General features: G+C 39.5%; 1 long non-coding RNA gene across 1 annotated transcript in view; it reads left to right on the top strand.

Annotated features, from left to right (window-relative positions):
• Positions 1–2,005: 2,005 nt before the first annotated feature.
• The window catches only part of LOC123465728, a 37,620-nt gene continuing 33,625 nt past the window's right edge, over positions 2,006–6,000 (top strand). Inside the window, exon 1 of the long non-coding RNA XR_006641018.1 lies at positions 2,006–2,099. This is a non-coding gene — a long non-coding RNA (uncharacterized LOC123465728). The remainder of the gene's footprint in view (positions 2,100–6,000) is intronic.

Raw genomic sequence — 6,000 nt, 5'->3', positions numbered from 1 at the left:
GTTTATTCTTGCCATCTCCTCTTAATATCTTCTGCTTCTGTTAGGTCCATACCATTTCTGACCTTTATTGAGCCTACCTTTGCATGAAATGTTTCCTTGGTATCTCTAATTTTCTTGAAGAGATCTCTAGTGTTTCCCATTCTATTGTTTTCCTCTATTTCTCTGCATTGATTGCTGAGGAAGGCTTTCTTATCTTTCCTTGCTATTCTTTGGAACTCCGCATTCAGATGCTTATATGTTTCCTTTTCTCCTTTGTTTTTTGCTTGTCTTCTTTTCACAGCTATTGGTAAGGCCTCCTCAGACTGCCATTTTGCTTTTTTGCATTTCTTTTTCTTGGGGGTGGTTTTGATCCCTGTCTCCTGTACAGTGCCCCAAACCTCTGTCCATAGTTCATCCGGCACTCTGTTTGTCAGATCTAGTCCCTTAAATCTATTTCTCACTTCCACTGTATAGGGAAGTGATTTAGGGATTTGATTTAGGTCATACCTGAATGGTCTAGTGGTTTTCCCTACTTTCTTAATTTCAGTCTGAATTTGGCAATAAGGAGTTCATGATCTGAGCCACAGTCAGCTCCCTGTTTTGTTTTTGCTGACTGTATAGAGGTTCTCCATCTTTGGCTGCAAAGAATATAATCGATCTGATTTTGGTATTGGCCTTCTGGTGATGTCCATGTGTAGAGTCTTCTCTTGTTCTGTTGGAAGAGGATGTTTGCTATAACCAATGCGTTCTCTTGACAGAACTCTGTTAGCCTTTGCCCTGCTTCATTCTGTACTCCAAGGCCAGATTTGTCTGTTACTCCAGGTGTTTCTTGACTTCCTAGTTTATGCATTTCCATCCCCTATAATGAAAATGACATCTTTTTGAGTGTTAGTTCTAAAAGATCTTGTAGTTCTTCATAGTGCCATTCAACTTCTGCTTCTTCAGCATTACTGGTTGGGGCATAGACTTGGATTACTGTGATATTCTGGTCAGGGCATAGACTTGGATTACTGTGATATTGAATGGTTTGCCTTGGAAACGAACAGAGATCTTTCTGTCATTTTTGAGATTGCATCCAGATACTGCATTTCGAACTCTTTGTTGACTCTGATGGCTACTCTATTTCTTGTAAGGGATTCCTGCCCACAGTAGTAGATATAATGGTCATCTACATTTAATGGTCATTTAAATTCACCCATTCCAGTCCATTTTAGTTTGCTGATTCCTAGAATGTCAGCGTTCACTCTTGTCATCTCCTGTTTGACCATTTCCAGTTTGCCTTGATTCATGGACCTGACATTCCAGGTTCCTGTGCAATATTGTTTTTATAGCATTGGACTTTGCTTCCATCACCAGTCACATCCACAACCGGGTGTTGCTTTTGCTTTGGCTCCATCCCTTCATTCTTTCTGGAGTTGTTTCTCCACTGATCTCTAGTAGCATATTCGGCACCTACCGACCTGGGGAGTTCCTCTTTCAGTATCCTGTCTTTTTGCCTTTTCATACTGTTCATGGGATTCTCAAGGCAGGAATACTGAAGTGGTTTGATACTCCCTTCTCCAGTGGACCACGTTCTATCAGACCTCTCCACCATGACCCGTCCATCTTAGACAAGGCTGTGGTCCGTGTGATCAGATTGGCTCGTCGTCTGTGATTGTAGTTTCAGTCTGTCTGCCCTTGATCCCTTCTGTCAGTGCCTACCGTCTTACTTGGATTTCTCTTACCTTGGACATGGGGTCTCTCTTCACGGCTGCTCCAGCAAAGCGCAGCCACTGCTCCTTACCTCTGATGTGGGGTAGCTCCTCTCAGCCGCTGCCCCTGCCCTCGGGCCCGGGGTAGCTCCTCTAGGCCGAGCTTGGGCGCTGTCGCAGCTGCCACGCTTATGCATTTGGAGGATCGTAAATCTATATGAGACACTGTGCTTATTTATATACTTATTTATATGCCTTTCTTTGAAGGGAGATCCTGGTGATTCTGCAAAGCCTTAGTAATTCAAAAAGAAATCTTTTTCTCTTGTTGTTTCTCTAGAGATTTTGCAGTTGCATCTTCCAACTTGCATATCAGACAACAAGTGATGTTCCTGACAGCAAGTAGAAAACCAAGCTATTAAAAATTTCCTGGTGAGTTTTGTAAATTTTGCTTTACTATACCCCTTATCCTGGTGGCTCAAAAGGTAAAGCGTCTGTCTACAATGTGAGAGACCTGGGTTTGATCCCTGGGTTGGGAAGGTTCCCTGGAGAAGGAAATGGCAACCGACTACAGTACTCTTGCCTTGAAAATCTCATGGACAGAGGAGCTTGGTGCAGGCTACTATCCATGGGTTGCAATGAGTTGGGCATGACTGAGTGACTTCACTTTCACTTTCACCCCTTATCCTGGCTGATCTGCAGTCAGAACGTTTTTCCTTTATTTCATTTGTTGCTGCACTGATTGGTGTGATGTGTTAGTCTTATGATTATAAATCATATTTTTTAATTTTGCAAATTTATAAAAAACAAATTTTCAAATGCTAATGTGGTATTATTGATTTCAGAATTAATAATTGTTAGCATTATATCATCGGAGAAGGCAATGGGACCCCACTCCAGTATTCTTGCCTGGAAAATCCCATGGATGGAGGAGCCTGGTAGGCTGTAGTCCATGGGGTCGCTGAGTCAGACATGACTGAGCGACTTCACTTTCACTTTTCACTTTCATGTATTGGAAAAGGAAATAGCAACCCACTCCAGTATTCTTGCCTGGAGAATCCCAGGGACAGGGGAGCCTGGTGGGCTGCTGTCTATGGGGTCGCACAGAGTCGGACACGACTGAAGCGGCTTAGCAGCAGCAGCAGCAGCATTATATCATAGTTGTTTCATATTCTTTCTATTCTCTTCAAAGAAATTGAGCATTAAATAGTATTTTTCATTTGAATGCTATTATTTTTTTCTCTTTCTAGTGGTTATCACCTTAGCATATTTAAACATGGATAACTATAAGATTGAATGCATTCCCACAAGCCACACAGGTAATTAGTGGCAATGGAGATTCCAGAGCATGGGTCTCTAGAGTATTGATATACTGTTCTATTTATAAGACCATTGATCTAGTTACTGATTGAATTAAAAATGAAATTGTGTTAATAAGTATCATGATTTTATAATCTTTCAGTTAAAATCACATGATACTTTTGTTTTTAGTTCAGATTTAGAAAGTGGCAAGAGATTTTAAAAACCAAAATAAAGTAGATAACCTATAGAATCTGGCTTTAAAACCCATCAGAGATCTGAATACACAAAAAACAGAAAAATAACTAAACTCCAAGAGCAATCTATACTTAGTATGGAGGGAGACTAACATAGCTGCTCTCATCTCTGATGTAATGGCAAGATTAAGAGGAATCTGCAGTATAAAAAAATGGAAATACTAGAATGAAGACAGCATGATAAGAAACTGTTAATTCACCAAACAGATTTAGGAGCTTAGAAACAGCAGGGAAAAGGATAAATGAACTTAAAGACAGGTCAGTTGAAAATATTATAAGAATGTTTGTGTCTCTGCCCATCCTCCCTGCAAATTCACATGTTAAAATTCTAATCTCCAGTGTGGTGATAAGGAGATGGGGCTTGTAGTGGGTGATTAAATCATGAAGACAGAGCCTTCATGAATGGGATTAGTGGCCTTGTAAAGGAGCTCTGGAGAGCTCTCTTATCCTTTCTGCCTTTTAAGGCCATAGTGAGATGATGTTTTTCTATGAATTAGGAAGCAGGCTCTCACCAGATACCAAATCTGACTGGTTATTGAGCTTGGACTTTTCAGACTCTAAAACTGTGAAAAATAAATTTCTGTTGTTGATAAGTCATGCTGTATGTGCTGTTCTGTCTTAGCAGCCAGAATATACAGTTGACCCTTGAACAGCATGGGAATTAGGAGTGTTGACCCTCTGTCCAGTCAAAAATCCTAGTATAATTTATAGTTAGCTCCTTGTATGCCCTGTTCCTTCTTATCTGTAGTTCTGCATCACTGGATTCAACCTACCACAGGTCATGTAATACTCTAGTATTTACTGTGGGAAAAAGAAACCCCATGCGTAAGTGCAATCACATATTTCAAATCCATGTTGTTCAGGGGTCAACTGTGCTAAGACATATGTATGTGTTTATGTGTGCATGCTGCTGCTGCTGCTGCTAAGTTGCTTCAGTCATGTCCGACTCTGTGTGACCCCATAGATGGCAGCCCACCAGGCTCTGCCATCCCTGGGATTCTCCAGGCAAGAATACTGGAGTGGGTTGCCATTTCCTTCTCCAATGCACGAAAGTGAAAGTGAAGTCGCCCAGTCGTGTCCGACTCTTAGCGACCCCATGGACTGCAGCCTACCAGGCTCCTCCATCCATGGGATTTTCCAGGCAAGAGTACTGGGTGGGTTGCCATTTCCTTCTCCAATGCATGAAAGTGAAAAGGGAAAGTGAAGTTGCTCAGTCATGTCCGACTCTTCACTACCCCATGGACTGCAGCCTACCAGGCTCCTCCGTCCATGGGATTTTCCAGGCAAGCGTACTGGAGTGGGTTGCCATTGCCTTCTCCTTATGTGTGTATAAACATGTTAATTTATACACACACATGCACACATATATCCCCCTCACCCCAATACGATAGCAAGTATGTTAAGTGCCTAGAAACAACTGGGATGTAGAAAAACTAAGAGGGGCATAACATTCTTTATGTATTAAAAAGACTACATTATAATTAAATGATAGTCCATCAGGGTTCATTTAGACTGTCTTCTGGAAATGGAGGGGCACATTCATAAAAATAGTTCAATGAAATTTTTAAATCCTTGCACATTTTCTAAATCTTTACCAACTCTGTAGTCTTTTTCTTTATTATAATTTTGCATTACTGTTCATTTTGAAAGAAAACAGACTTATTTTAATGACAGAGGATTATTATTACCATTCAGCAGTCAAAAGAAAATAATTGCTGAAAAGATTAAGACTTTGATATGCTCATGTAATAAGTTCAAGGATAGGCAATCCAATGATGATATTTTGTACAGGCTTGTGCTCTTTCTGACTTTGTTCAGCCATCTTTCTTGTGTGTGGATATTTATGGATATCAGTATTTTAGGCAGAAAAAAGAAGAGTCAGGAAAAAGGCAGGTACCCGTTGAAATAATGTCTTTCACTGATGTCCCAACGAAAGGATTTCTATTTCTCTTTAATCAGCACTGTGTCTCATGACCATCTCCATAAAGGACATAGGAAAATGTGAAATATTTGCTTGCAGGGCTTGTTGCCAAATGTAATAAAGTGGAAGATCTTTCAGCAAGGAAAAAAGTTAGGTATCTTGTTAGGCAATTGTTAGTAACTTGAAACTAACAGTCTGTGTCACAGCCAGTTATAGAAATTTTGACTTTTCAGCACAAAAATGGCATTATGAAAATCATAATTCCTTTAATTTTTTTAAATCATAATTTACTACATTAGAAAAATGTAGTGGCACAGTGTGGATTGGTTAAAAAGAAAATAGAAGTGATATCTCTGAATAGATAGCATCACTTCTCAGCATTTTGGCTAAAATCAAGTATGAATAAAGACCGCAGGTATTTTAAATGCAACTAGCAATGGATGGTTTACCTGAAGAGACATAAAAGCAACAAATTATTATCTAGAGAGAAATGGAAAGGATACCATTGAAGTATACAGGATTTGCAGTAAGCTAGTAGTCAGCACTGTAATTTGAATAAAAATGAAGTTCATCTATAAATTTTGAATAATTGTGAAAGAAGCTATCTTGGGAGATGAGTTTTTTGTCACTGAAAGTGATCAAGAGTTGGGTAATGACCAGTTGGGTGGAATTTAAGCCTGGAATATATTGTTAAACTAGATAATTACTGTGATCATTGGGCTCTGTTCCTTGATTACAGAGAAAGAGGACAAATGATGCTAATCAGCCTAGTATGTGATTTGCTTTTTGACCTTTTAAGCAAATTAGTAAAAATATATTTTCTCTTTAAATTACTCAGCAGATAATCTAAGATAAT

The sequence above is a fragment of the Bubalus bubalis genome, chromosome 1 (genome assembly GCF_019923935.1).
Source record: "Bubalus bubalis isolate 160015118507 breed Murrah chromosome 1, NDDB_SH_1, whole genome shotgun sequence".
NCBI lineage: Eukaryota > Metazoa > Chordata > Mammalia > Artiodactyla > Bovidae > Bubalus > Bubalus bubalis.
Note: the sequence above shows the minus strand (reverse complement) of the source record. Positions and strands in the feature narration are given on the sequence as shown.